Genomic DNA, 14,396 nt, shown 5'->3' on the forward strand with positions numbered 1-14,396 from the left:
TTTCTTCCATTCATGTGCCTGAGTATTTTAAATGCCCCTAGTATTTCAGCCTCCACCACCACCCCTAGCAAGGAATTACAGGCACCCACAACACACTGCATAAAAAAAACCTTACCCTAAACTTCCCTCCCTTCACTTTTTACAGATCCTCTGGTGTTTGCTATTCCTGCCCTGGGAAACAGGTGCTGGCTGTCCACCCTATTTATGCCTCTCATAATCTTGTAGACTCTATTAAGTCTCCTCACATACTTCTATGCTCCAAAGAGAAAAGTCCCAGTTCTGCTAACCTTGCCTCATAAGACCTATTTTCCAATCTAGGTAAGATCCTGGTAAATCTTCTCTACACCCTCTCCATAGCTTCCACATTCTTCCTATAATGAACTGGCCAGAACTGAACACAATACATGAATTGTTGCTTATCAGATATTTGTAGAGTTGTGACATGACCTCTCATCTCCTGAATTTAATCCCCTCATTAAGGAACCCCAGAATTCCATAGGCCTTCTTAACTATCCTATCAACCTGTGTGGTGATGTGGAGGGATGTATGGATTTGGACCCCAAGTTCCCTCTGTTCATCCACACTCAAGTAACTGACCATTGACCATGTCTTCAGCCTTTTTGTTTGTTCTTCCAAAATGTATCACCTCACACTTATCCAGATTGAAATTCATTTCTCCATCCAACTCTACCCCTGTCTATATCCTCTTGTAAACTTTGACAACCTTCAACTCCATCCACACCTCCTCCAACCTTTGTATCATCCACAAATTGAAAGAGTGAAGAGAAAATTTACGAGGATGTTGCAGGGACCTGAGGAACTCTGCTATGAGGAAAGAAAGATTGAATAGGTTAGGACTTTATTTGCTGGTGTTTTGAAGAATGAGGGGAGATTTGATAGAATTTTCAATCTGAGGTATTCAGATTAAACACAAACAGGCTTTTTCCATTGTGTTTGATTGAAACAAGAACCAGAGGATGTGTTAGGTGTGAAAGGTGACGTTCAGAGTGTGATGAATGCGGGGAACAAGCTGCCAGCAGAAGAGGTGGATACAGATTTGATTTCAATACAAGACAAATTTGGATAGGCATATTTATGTGAGGTGAATGGAGGACAAAACCACAAGACAACAAATTTTGTGACATGTTAATGACAATAAATTCTGATTCTGATTCTATGGTCTGGAGCAGGTCAATGGGACAAGTGGAAAAATAGTTCAGCATGGACTAGATCAATGGTTCTCGACCATTTTCTTTCCACTCACGTACCACTTTACGTAATCCCTAGGCCATTGGTGCTCTGTGATTAGTAAGGGATGGCTTAAGGTGGTATGTGAGTAGGAAGGGAAGGTTGAGAATCACTGCTCTAGACCCAATTGTTACTGAAATATTTTGCTTGAGAAAAATTGTCATTGGCCCATTTCCTTTGTAATTATGAAACTGTGCACATAATGTGTCAATTAGGGATGATTAAAACAGTGGCTTTCAAACTTTTTCTTTCCACTCACATACCACCTTAAGCAATCCCTTACTAATCACAGAGCACCTATGGCATAAGGATTACTTAAAGTGGTATGTGAGTGGAAAGAAAAAGGTTGAGAACCACTGGACTAGATAGACCGAAGGCCTTGTTCTGTGCTATCATGTTCTTTGGTTCTGTGAATGTACTGCTCTATCTTTATATATTGTTCATGATGTTGGAAGAAGTATCTCATTTCCTCTTGGATAAGTATTAATTTGTTATTAGCAGTAATCTTAATTCTATGAAAGATTTTGGAAGAGGAAAAAAATTGCAAATGCTGGAAATCTAAAATAAAATTGGAAAACGCTGGATATAGTCTGCAGTCAGACAGCAGTCAGTCTTAAGAATTTTGTTGAAAGATTGCTGAAGGATTTCAGTTTTTGCTTTCTCCACAGATACTTCCTGTTTGTTGAGTATTCATCCACTATGTTTGTATATTACTTATTTTGCCATGGTCATCAGTATATATATATAGGTTGACCCCGACTTTGATTTCAAAATTATAGTAACTTGAAATCGGGTAAAAAAATGCGAGATTTGCCAAAAGCTTTCAAGATTTGCTGAAAAAATGCAGTATTTCACCAAAAATCGTGATATTTGCAAATAAATATGCAATTTCACCCCAAAAAATGGAAGAACAGACCATCGTAACTTTGAAATATCGCATATCGGGGCATCGTAAGTAGGGTCCATCTATAAAACCAAATGCAGAATCCACAATACTTTACTTCAGATCATATAACTGGCATTTTAAGTTCTACATATGGCCGTAGTTTTCCTTCCTTGAGATTTCATTGCGGTGTTTTAATACGTTTTCAATTTTCAGCCAGTGGAATAATTAGATCTAGAGGGCCAAGCTGACAGTACAATGGTAAATTAAGTAGCTCACTGAGGTTGTTGATTTCATTGCTTTACTCATCTTGTAAGAATATTTCATGAAAAATCAGTAAACATTTCCATGAAGATTTATTTACTAAAATGACCATAGAGCAATGCTATTTTTGCCAGTGAGCATTCCACTGATGCCAGGAATTAATTATTTAATAGTTTATCCAGTGTTGACAACAATGTCATATTTTTTCTGTTTCAGTCTGTAGTTGTAGGTCTTCCACTATAACCTGTGTTATGTCCGTTAAAGTAACAGCTGGTCCAAACAATTATTTTGTTTGCACAGCTAACATTGCAGTTAGCGCAATGCTGTTTCAGTGCCAGTGAGGGAGATCAGGGTTCAAATCTGGCGCTTTCTATAAGGAGTTTGTACGTTCTCCCCATGCCTGCTGGGTTTCCCCGGGGGCTCCGGTTTCTTCCCACTTGCCAGGATTTGTAGGTCAATTGGGCATTACAGGCTTGTAGGCTGAAAGGGTCTGTTACAGTGGTGTATGTCTAAATGTAAAATTTAAATTATCACATGATGTAGGAACAGAAGTAGGCCCATTGGTCCATCGAGTCTGCTCCCCATTCTAATCATGAGCTGATCTATCCTTCCTCTCAGCCCCACTCTCCGCACTGATTTATCAAGTACTTGTCAATCTCTGCCTTAAATATACCCAAGAACCTCACTTCCACAGCTGCCTGTGGCAAGGAGTTCCACAGACTCACCAGCCTGACTGGGCAGCATGGTTAGTGTAGCAGCTAGCTTAGTGATTAGCACAATGGTGTTCCAGCGCCAGCAAACGGGACTTGGATTTGAATCCAGCATTGTCTGTAAGGAGTTTGTACGCTTTCCCCATATCTGTGTGGGTTTCCTCTGGGTGCTCCGGTTTCCTCCCAGTATACAAAACATGTTATGGGAACACACAGGCGTATGTAACACTTGTGATTTCAGTTAGTTACCATCTTGAATAGAATAAAGAGTGATCACAGTTTCGTATTGTGTGAGACTATTCTTTAGAATTAATACATGACAAAGTTGGGTGTAATTGGGTGGCACCGGTCCGTGGGCCAAAAGAATATGTTACCATGCTGTACGTCTAAATTTAAAATTTAAAGATATTTTTTGACATCACTGTTTTAAAATGACACCCTTTTATCCTGAAATTATACCCTCTTGTCCTACAATCCCCTTTCATTGGAAACATCCTTGCCACATCTACTCTACCCAGACCTTTTAGCATTCAAAATTCCTCCATGAGGTTCTCCCCTCATTCTTCTGTACTCCGAGTACAATCCAAGTCTCGACAAATGTTCCTCATATGGTAACCCTTTCATTCCTGGTATCATTCTTTATAATCAAGCAGTTAACATGGTTGTGCAAAAGCGTTATCATGTGTGACAAGTTAATTGGATAGATCAGACAGGATGATGTGGAAACAATAAATCTGGTACATTTGGATTTCCATAAAGAGTTCATTAAGATATCATATTATAAGATAATTTCACAAGTAAGAGTCATGCTTATGTGGGTAATCCAGCAAAGAGAAATGGAGGAAGATTACAGAATTCTGGAGTATAGAAGGATTCTGGTCATGCTAATACTTAAAACACAAAATCAATAAGCAGGTGTTGCAAATAATTGAGAAAGAAACTTAAAGAGGACAAATTTATTTCATCAAAGAGGACAAATGCGGTTATGCTGCTAAAGCATATGATAGTAGCAAGATTGTGGACTGTGCATAGTTTTGGTCTGCCTGTTTTAAAGAAATATATACTTGTGTTGGATGAACTTCAGAGAAGCTTCAATGTATTGATTTCTGAGATGAAAGGATCAGGCAGCAAGGATAGAATCAGCAGGTTGTATCTACACTTCCTGAAGTTTGCAAAGATAATTTTGTTGAAATATTCTGAGGCTACTTGACACGGTAGAAGTTGAGAAGATGGCAGAATCTGGAACAAAAGCTGGAATTTCAGTATATAGGGCTATCATTGACGCTATAAACAGAATTTCTTCTCTCGGACTGTCGAGAATTTTTGGAACTTTTAAACCAAATCAGGTATAGAGGCTGAGTTGTTGAAGTTATGATAATCTTTGGTGGAGTCAAGGGCTATTGGAATCAGGCAGAAATGTGGAGCCAATTCAGATCCACCCCATGATTTTATTTGATTTTAAGAATGGAGGGATGATGTGGACAACTACTGTCTATATATTTGTGTGTTCGAATGAAAGTAATACAGGCAATTCAGTATTTTAGATAATGCTCTGCCTGATAGACCTTTGCATTGCTGAGTGTCATGTGCATTTAACTATTTGGACACCAACCATTTTTAACATGTCATAATATATACTCCAGGATGGGTCCATGGGTAAACTACAGTATGAATACCAGTACGAACAAGTATCAAATCAGTCCTGAGAAAAAAAGGGACACTGAATATATGCACTTGTTGGTAGTCCCTGAAAACAAAGATACAGAGTCTGAAGGGTTAAATATACTAATTGTACTTGTTTATCTTCTTTAGCACAGCTGATCTGTGAACAAATATGGTAGCCCAAGTATAAAATAAAACAGAAAACGAAGGGAAGCAGAGCAAGCAATAACAGTTGAGCGAGAAGAAACATTGTAGATTGAAGATCATTTCAGAACTCTTTCATTATGTCAAAATTCATCAATGATCAGTTATACTGGCCATACAAAACTGTAACTGCATAGAATGTCAAAGAGCTCTGTGAGGAGAGCTATGATATTGTAAACCAGGGGTCATGAGTTTGATCCTTGCTGGGTCCTCATTTCTGTGAGGAATGCTGGACAAAGTGGCGACGGAGGTCTTCCTTATAACCATATACCAATTACAGCACGGAAACAGGTCAATTTGGCCCTTCTAGTCCGCACTGATCCAAGTACCCTCCTTTAATCCTACTTACCAGCACTCTGCCCATATCCCTCCATCCCCCTCCCATCCATATACTTATCCAACTATTTCTTAAATGACAAAATTGACCTTGCCTCCACCACCTTTCCCAGAAGCCCATTCCACACAGTTACAACTCTCTGAGTAAAGTTCCCCCTCATGTTACGCCTAAACCCATCAACTCTCAACCCATGACCTCTTGTATCCATCAATAGACAAAGTTAAAGAATTTCATGTATGTTACATTCTAAAATGTAGCATTATGTGACAATGGAACCTTTAATCTTTGATACTGACTTCAATGAAACTGAATTTAAGAAACTAAATATAATGGTTTATATTTAATGAACAGTGCAGTTTGTATTGCTGAATGGGAATTCATTTCCAAAAAAAACCACTATCTATCTCAGATTCAGATTGATGCTTGACCCAGCATTAATTGCTATTTGCATATTTAATTTATAATTACAACTGCTAATTACAACCTGCCAGAACAACTCTGTTCTAGAGGTAGTAAAAACTTCTGCTTAACCTTTGATATTTTAATAATTGTGTTTACTTATCCTGCTCTTGACTTCTGCAACTTATCTTTTTTTTATTCCTGTTGCTCATGGTCCAAATTATTACTTGCACTGAATCCTCATGTTATACTGAAATCCAAACACAAAATGCTCAAAATGCCCATTAGTTTAACCACCTTCCAGCATCTGAGGGAAATGGCAAAGTGTGGCAGCATGCCACTAGGCAGGCAAACCGGCCCAGCTTGTATTCCATGTGGCAGGGCAGCCGGCAAAAATGGTGCCATTAGCGGTTTCCCCTTCATCTCAGCACTGGGCTCAGAAGCCCGCGCTGGGGACAACGTGATGCCCAAATGACATTGGCGCCCCCCAGGGCAGTTCTCAGCCAGCTATGGGCTGGGAGTGTAAGTCCAGCCCGGCAGCCAGCAATAAACCAGTTTTCTGCTCACTGAGCTCAACCCATCTATTTGTGTGTTCTTTCAGTAGCAGTGTCATTGCTGTTACAATTGGTGACCCTGACTGGTTCAAACATCTTTGAACACAACATGAGCGAACCTGGGATCAGTGCTATAGCCGTCAAGCTGCCTGACTTCTGGGTTCAGGAGCCGGAGACCTGGTTCGGCCACGTGGAGGCTCAGTTTCACCTCCGCCAGATTTCGTCTGACACGACCAAATTCTAACTTGTGATCACTGCCCTGGATCAGGCCACCACCAAACGTGTGCTGCACCTCGTTCAGCACCCGCCCATCGAAGACAAATACGGAAACTTCAAGCAAGTGCTCACTGGATCCCTAGGACTATCCAGGCATCAGCGTGCCACTCAGATGCTGCATCTCAAAGCCTTGGGGGACAAGTCCCTGGTGGAGCTGATGGACGAGATGCTCGCGCTCATGGATGACCACACCAACTGCCTACTCTTTGAGTGAATTTTCCTGAACCATCTGCCCGACAACATCAGGCCGCTACTAGCCCAAGAGAGCTTTACCAACCCGAGGAAGGTTGCTCAGAAGGCCAAAGTGCTATGGCTCAAGCAACTCCCAGAGGGCTTGGTGGTCAAGCAACTCCCAGAGGCACGGGCATGACCACGCCAAGCCTGCCCCTAGTGCTGCGGTAGAACACTTGACCCCTGCAGGAGCCACCAAGAGCATAACCAGGGGCACAGCATCGGCTCCAGGCCTCTTCTTCTACCACCAGTGCTGGGGAGCCAAGGCTTGGATGAGTCGTCAGCCCTGTTTGTTCCAGGGAAACAAGGAGGCCGGACTTTGTTAATGGCTGCGGTGGCTGGCCAAGGACACAGCCTCCTCTACCTGCGAGACTCAGTCATCGGCCGGCGTTTCCTCGTCGACACTGGGGCCCAGATCAGTGTCATCCAGGCCACGGGCATCGAGTCCAGGAACAGATCTCGAGGACCTCCCCTCTGTGTGGCCAATACAACAGAGATTTGGACTTATGGGAACAAGACATTCCACTTCCAGATCAGCTGGCAGAAATTCTCACCGTCTTGTCTGTTCCAACCGCATTCCTGGGAGCTGACTTCCTCCTCACCCACAGCCTCCTGGTGGACATTCGAGGTAGGCACTTGGTAGATGCCCAGACTTTCCAGGCCATTCACCTCGATGCCTCCCTCACAGAGCATCCACAGTGGCCACGATCTACATGCTCAGAGATGAGTTCCAGCGAATCTTGGACGAGTTCCCGGCCCTCCTCAGACCACAGTTCTCCACTGCCTCACCATGCCACAGGGTGTTCCACCACATCCCCATCTAGGGTCCACCGGTTCATGCCAAGGCATGCCGCCTCCCGCCTGACAAGCTCCAGGTGGCGAAAGAAGAGTTTTTGCATTTGCTGGAGCTGGGGATCATTCGGTGGTCCGACAGCCCATGGGCATGCTGTTCTACCTGGACCCAAAAGCCTCTGGCAGCTGACGCCCCTGCAGAAACTATCAATGACTTAACGAGGCGACAGTTCCTGACCATTACCCCATCTCTCACATCTAGGACCTTATGGCTAACCTGCATGGTGCGAGGGTTTTCTCCAAGGTTGACCTGGTGTGCGGGTATCACCAAATCCCGGTGCACCCTGAGGACATACCCAAGATGGCCATCATCACCCCCTTTGGCTTGTTCGAATTCCTTTGCATGCCGTTCGGGCTAAAGAATGCTGCTCAGACCTTCCAGCGCCCCATGGTCTCAATGGGCAGGGACCTGGATTTCATCTTCATTTACTTGGACGACCTCCTCGTTGCCAGCAGGAATCGGGTGCAACACAAGGCCTACCTGCGTGCCTTCTTCTCCCGGCTGGATGACTTTGGACTCACCATCAACCTAGCCAAGTGCCAGTTCGGGAAAGAGTCCATGCAGTTCCTGGGCCATAACATCATGGCCGAAGGAGCCATGCCTGCCACTACGAAGGTCGCCACTATCAAGGAGTTCCCAAGCCCGGACAACCTCAAGGGGCTGCAGAAGTTCGCAAGTATGGTCAACCTCTATAACCGATTCATCCCAGGAGCACCGCGTATCAAACAGCCGCTATTCACCCTCATCACAGCCAAGCACAAAATGCTTACCTGGACCTCAGAGGTCTGCAGTGCATTCAAGCCCACCAAGGACACCCTTGCGAAGGATACCATGTTCACGCACCTGCACACCAACCTGCATATGCTGCTCTCCATTGATGCCTCTGCCACAGCCATCAGCGCCATCCTGAAGCAGCAGGTGAATGAACAATGGAAGCCGCTGGCATTCTTCAGCCGGCCTTTCCGCCCACCAGAGTGCAAGTATAGCGCCTTTGACAGTGAGTTTCTGGGCATTTACCTGGCGGTGTGGCATTTCCGCTATCTCTTGGAGGGGACGACTTTTACCATCTTCACTGACCATAAACCCCTCACTCAGGCACTCGCGATGGCAAAGGATCCCTCCCTGGTCGGCTTGCCAGCAGCATCACCTCTACTTCATGTCGGAGTTTACCATCGACATTCGGCATGAGGCAGGGAAGGACAACGTGGTCGCTGATACACTCTTACGACCGGCCATCTGCGCGCTGACAGCCGGCTTCGACTTCAACCAGATTTCCTAGGACCAGAAGCCCAATGAGGAAACGCGACCCTTCAGGACTGCCATCATGGGCCTGCAGTTCCAAGACCTCCCAACTCCTAGCAGCGAAGGCACCATCTTGTGTGATGTCTCTGTGTGCACCCCGCAGCCTGTGGTTCCCCAGCAGTGGTGCAAGCAAGTCTTCCATCACATCCACGACCTTTCGCACCTGTCCATCATGTCCACAGTCTGTATGGTGGCAGAGTGGTTCATCTGGCATGGGCTGCAGAAGCAGATCGCGGGCTGGGCCAGAACATGCACCCATTACCAGATGTCTAAGGGCACCAGGGTGCCCGTGCAAGAATTTGAGCACGTCCAGGAACAGTTCAGCCACATTCACGTGGACATAGTTGGGCCCTTACCAGTTTCCCGGGACATCCGTTACCTGTTCACGGTTGTGGACCGTACCACTCATTGGCCCTAGGCGATCCCTATGCCGGACACCTCCGCAGATTCCTGCTCCCGAGTGCTGTTGCTTGGTTGAGTCACACGGTTCAGCATTCTGAATCACCTTACCAGCGATCAGGGCACCCAGTACTCCTCTGCTCTCTGCGCACAGCTTGCCAACAGGTTGGGGATAGAGCTACACCACACCATAGCCTATCACTCGCAGGCCAATGGGCTGGCCGAGCGTCTGCACACCACCTTAAGTCGGCACTTATAGCCCAACTCATTGGTCCCAAATGGGTGGATGAACTGCCTTGGGTGCTCCTGGGCATCTGCTCCACGCCCAAGGAGGATCTGCAGGCATTATCAGCTAAGCTGGTCTATGGCGCACCGCTGGCTCTGCCCGGTGAGTCCCCAGCGGTCACCGCACGAGCTACTTCCCCACCTCTGGGTCCACTTGAACTCCTTTGCACCCCCACCGCCGCCCAGACACGACACATGCCCATTTTACGTCCCCAGCGAGCTGCACTCTGCAGAGTATGTTTTTATTCAGCGGGGCCTGCCCATGGCACCTCTGAAGAGACATTATGAGGGACCGCACAGAGTTGTCCAGTGTTCAGGGTCTACGTTCACGCTGGACATCGACTGCAGGCAGGAGCTGTTTACTGTGGACAGGCTGAAGCCAGCGCACCTCGACCCCACTGAACCAGCCCAAGAAGCGAAGCTGCCAGGCTAAAAAGGTCATTGGCGCCGGTTCTTGTGAGGGGGGGCTGCTGTGTGGCGGCATGCCACAAGGCAGACGAACCAGCTCCGCTTGTAATCCACACGGCGGGGCAGCTGACCAAAATGGCACCATCAGGGTTTTCCCCTTCTTCTCAGCACCGGGCTCAGAAGCCCGCGCTGGGGGACCATGTGATGCCCGAGTGACATCAACGCCCCCCAGCGCGGTTCTCAGCCAGGTCCAGGCTGGGAGTATAAGTCCAGCCCGGCAGCCAGCAGTAAACCAGATTCTGCTCACTAAGCTCTACCCGTCTGGTTTTGTGTCCTTTCAGAAGCACTGTAGCTGCCGCTACAAAAGAATATTTTTATATCCAGCCTTTGATCAGAGTTTCCCTATTAAATGCTAAACCATGAATTTCCCTTGATTTTCTGAAGCTCACAAATTTTCCTGATGCCAGACAAGTTTTTTTTTAGTTGTAAACATACAAACAATTGATGAAATAGTTCTGTTAATACTTGTCAGTGTGGTTCTGATTAATAATAACTCTCTAATGATGAGAAATGTCAAACATGGGAAATGAATGCAGACACTTCAAAACCTCCTTGATTGAGATTCAATGTGAATAGAAGTAAATCTGACATGATAACATACGAATCATATCCATTAAAGAAATAATCTTGTGGCTGAATCATCTCTCCCGGGATGACCCATTCAGCTTAACTACTAAAAGTCTTTAAGAGGAAGTTCAATCTCTTTATGTCAGTTGTTAGATGTTGAGATGTTCCAGTTACTTTCCAAATGAAGAACTGGTTGATTTTTTTAATGGTAAGTGGTGGGCTTTCTTCTGATGGGACATTGCTGTCCAGGAGCCCACTGTTCACAACAATTGAGCCCTTGTTTCAGAAACAAGTCCAAGGAGGAAAATCCAGACATGATTTTCTGTAACAACATTGGCACTTAATTTGAATGAAACCAAGATGCATTAAACCAATCATCCCCAAAATGGGTGGTGGATAGATCCAAGGGGGAGGCTGGTGAGGAAAAAGGGGGCAGCCCAAACATTTGTTTGCATCTTGGTGATGTGGCCTAGACAGGTCATGAGCCACACACCAGCCAGATCAGACAGCAGACACCGTGGCAACTGGTGGCCATCACATTTTCAGGTCTGAAAGGCCCATGGCTCTGGATTTGTTAGAATTGCAAGTTATCTTTAACCGGGGTTTGTAACTGGCTCAGACAGGATCATTCATGATGGGACCACTGGGACAGTGACCAACCACCTGGGATAGGACTGGTGGGATGTTGAATGCCTGGGATGGTACCTGCCCAGGACAGGACCCCTGGGACAGTGACTGACTGCTTGGGATGGGGATTAACCTTGTTATATCAAAACTCACACTGTTCAAAATGGTGTTATACAAGGTATACCTGTATTTACATCTAACTATAATTTATAAATTAAATTGTGCTTAAGTATTTGATTTTTTAATTTTATATATAATTGCATTGCTATTATATTTCCTTATGTCTTTTTCTGCAGCATTTTGTTGAGATTAACATGATTTTTAAAAAGAACATTTTTTTTGTTGCAGAATAAAATATGGCCACAACACAGCAAAACAAATGTGTAGGCAACATTGTCTGAAAACTGTGAAGACGATGTTACAAGTGAGATGTAAATTGACCCTTTCATATTGTTAAATAAATTGGTTTACTATAAGTTTTATTTGATTATAGTGTTAGATTAGTTGTTGTTTTAAATTTGCAGTAGATCTAATACCAAGAGGTATTGTTCGTTTGTGTGTGTGTGTGTGTGTGTGTGTGTGTGTGTGTGCGTGCGTGCGCGCGTGTGGGGGCGGGGGCACTAGGGATGCGGGCTGGGAGCCAAGGGGGCAGCAGTCCAAAAAAGGAATCCTCTGCATTAGGTGGCCAACTTTGACACCCTGTCATCCCATTAACTTTGCAGATGGCCTTGCTTTCCTCTCACACCCATAACACAACCCAGACTTGGGCAAAGTACTTATCGATTTATTGCTCTGGCCAAAAACACTGGATGCTGCCTATGGATTACTTCCTATGGATGCTGCATGGCCAGTTGACTTTCTCTAGCCCTTCTGCATTTTGCGATGGATGAAGAAATTTCTCACTAGCCTCAACCCCAGATGCCTAGTGGATACGCAGAAGAATTTTGGTGTATGGAAGAGTGTATAGGTGGAGAAACCCAATGCAGATAAGTTACATAGATTTACATGAATGTAATCCTTTCCTTCGTGTTTTTTTAAAGGCTGGAAATTGATTTAGATTCCCCTCCCACTGACCCTCAATCAATGCTTTATCGAATGCATTATTTCGCTCAGCACGGTTGTCAGGGGAACACAAAAAGCTACTTTGCAAACATTCAATCACCATTAAAACTAACAGCTATTCAATCAATTTTCCCAGCCAGTCATCAGTGCCTCCACAATTCAAGGATACTTAATTTAAAGGGGCAGCATCTCAGCCCGCCACCTCATCGCAGGTTGCTTGCATTGAATCTGCCAGGGCTTTTCAAATGGCCTTAACCTTGGCTTCTCATGTGCCAAACAAAAAGGTTGATTCTTACCACCATCTGTGCAAATAAAGTGGAGAAACCAGCAAGAAAACACTGATCACACAAAGACAAGGCTCTCAGCAAAAGATAGACAGATAAGCTTTCTTGAGAAATTTGAGGAAAGATGCCTTCTCACGCGCAGCCCTTAGCAACTCTGATCAGTGCACCATTGAAAACATCTTTTCAGGGTGCACACTATATTGTACTGGTAATCCTCTTCCATATAATCATATAATCATTTGCAATGTGGAAACAGGCCATATCGACCCTTTGAGTCCGCACCAGTTCACTTGAACAATTCCACTAGTTTCCCCCTCCCGCTTTCCGCCCGTAACCCTCCAACACCCTCATATCCATGTACACATTCAATCTTCTCTTAATTGACAGAAAGGACCCTGCCACAACTATCTCCTCTGGAAGATCATTCCATTCTGCCACCACTCACTGAGTGAAGAACCATCCTCTAACATTTCTCCTTAAGTTTTGCCCCCTTACTTTTAACTTATGCCCTCTTGTTCCAACCTCCCCTGCCCTCAGGGGAAAGAGTCTACTCATATCTATTCCCTTCATAATTTTAAATCCCCTCTCAACCGTCTATGTTCCAATCTATAAAGTCCCAGTCTCTTTAATCTTTCTCTATACTTTAGATGCTGTAAGCCAAGCAACATCCTTGTAACTCTTCTCTGCTCCCTCTAAACCTTATCTATATCCTTTCTATTATACTCTATACTATGATTTATGAAGACCTGCATACCATATGCCTTCTTAACCACCCTGTGCAGATGATGTATTAATTTATATATCAGATCTGGAGAATTCTTTAGTTTCATTATATAAAAAAATTACAAGATTACGGAGGAATATCGGGTTATAAAATTAATTGGGATAGAAGTGAAGTCATGCCATTAGCAGAAGGAAATTATGATCGTTGAAAGGATGTAGCCCAAATTAGATGGACAAATAAAAGCAAAAAAAAGTATAAAAATTTGGGTAAAATATAATTTTTATGGAGTTAATATGACCAAGTAATGAAATAGAGTAGTGATTCCCAAAGTGGGCGGTGCCACCCCACCTGGGGGCAGTGGAAAGATCCAAGGGGGTGGTGAGGATAAATGAAACAGCCAGTGCAGTCACTTTCTGGTGCCACAGTCTCCAGAAGGGCCATTGGTTGCCGCGGCTGGACTCGGGATGGTCGTAGCGAGGAAAATGAATGGAGGTCTCCATTCCTGCAGCATCACACCCTCCTCCACTGATTGTTGAAAAATCACTGTCAGGGCTCCCGCTATTTGCTCCCTGACCTCTCTTAATATCCTGGGAAAAATTCCATGAGGAGCAGAAGATTTATCCACGTTTATTGACCCTAGAACTCCAAAACCCTCTCTTTACTAATCCCTATCCTTTCCAAAACTAAGCCATTTGCCTCACTTATCTCACATAGTCCAATGTCCCTTTCCCTTGTGAATACAGACGAGAAAAGATCATTCAATATCTCTCCCATCTCATACTGTTCCTCACATAGTCCACCGTTCCCATTTTCCAGTGGACCTATTCTATCCTTAACCCTCACTTTACTATTCACGTATCTATAAAAACCTTTAGGATTCAATTAGCTATGGACTCCTCATACCTTCTTTTTGCCTTTCTAATTTCCCTCTTAAGGTTCTTTCTGCAATCTAAGTAACGATCATACAGCTCATCAATCTTTTGTTTCTTATATTTAACATAGGCCACCCTCTTATCCTGAACCAACTCCTAATTTTTCTAGAAAACCATGGCTCCTT

The 14,396-nt window shown here is 44.5% G+C and overlaps 1 long non-coding RNA gene across 3 annotated transcripts in view; it reads left to right on the forward strand.

Moving 5' to 3' along the window:
- Positions 1–12,803, forward strand: part of LOC138737039 (uncharacterized) — a 72,610-nt gene extending 59,807 nt beyond the window's left edge. For 2 of the 3 annotated variants that reach the window (XR_011340724.1, XR_011340722.1), the window contains exon 3: positions 11,618–11,745. This is a non-coding gene — a long non-coding RNA (uncharacterized lncRNA). Of the gene's footprint in view, positions 1–11,617; positions 11,746–11,991 lie in introns of those variants that run through there. The other variant, XR_011340723.1, reaches the window with a different exon arrangement.
- The last annotated feature ends 1,593 nt before the right edge of the window (positions 12,804–14,396 follow it).

Source organism: Narcine bancroftii, chromosome 6, assembly GCF_036971445.1.
Source record: "Narcine bancroftii isolate sNarBan1 chromosome 6, sNarBan1.hap1, whole genome shotgun sequence".
Lineage (NCBI taxonomy): Eukaryota > Metazoa > Chordata > Chondrichthyes > Torpediniformes > Narcinidae > Narcine > Narcine bancroftii.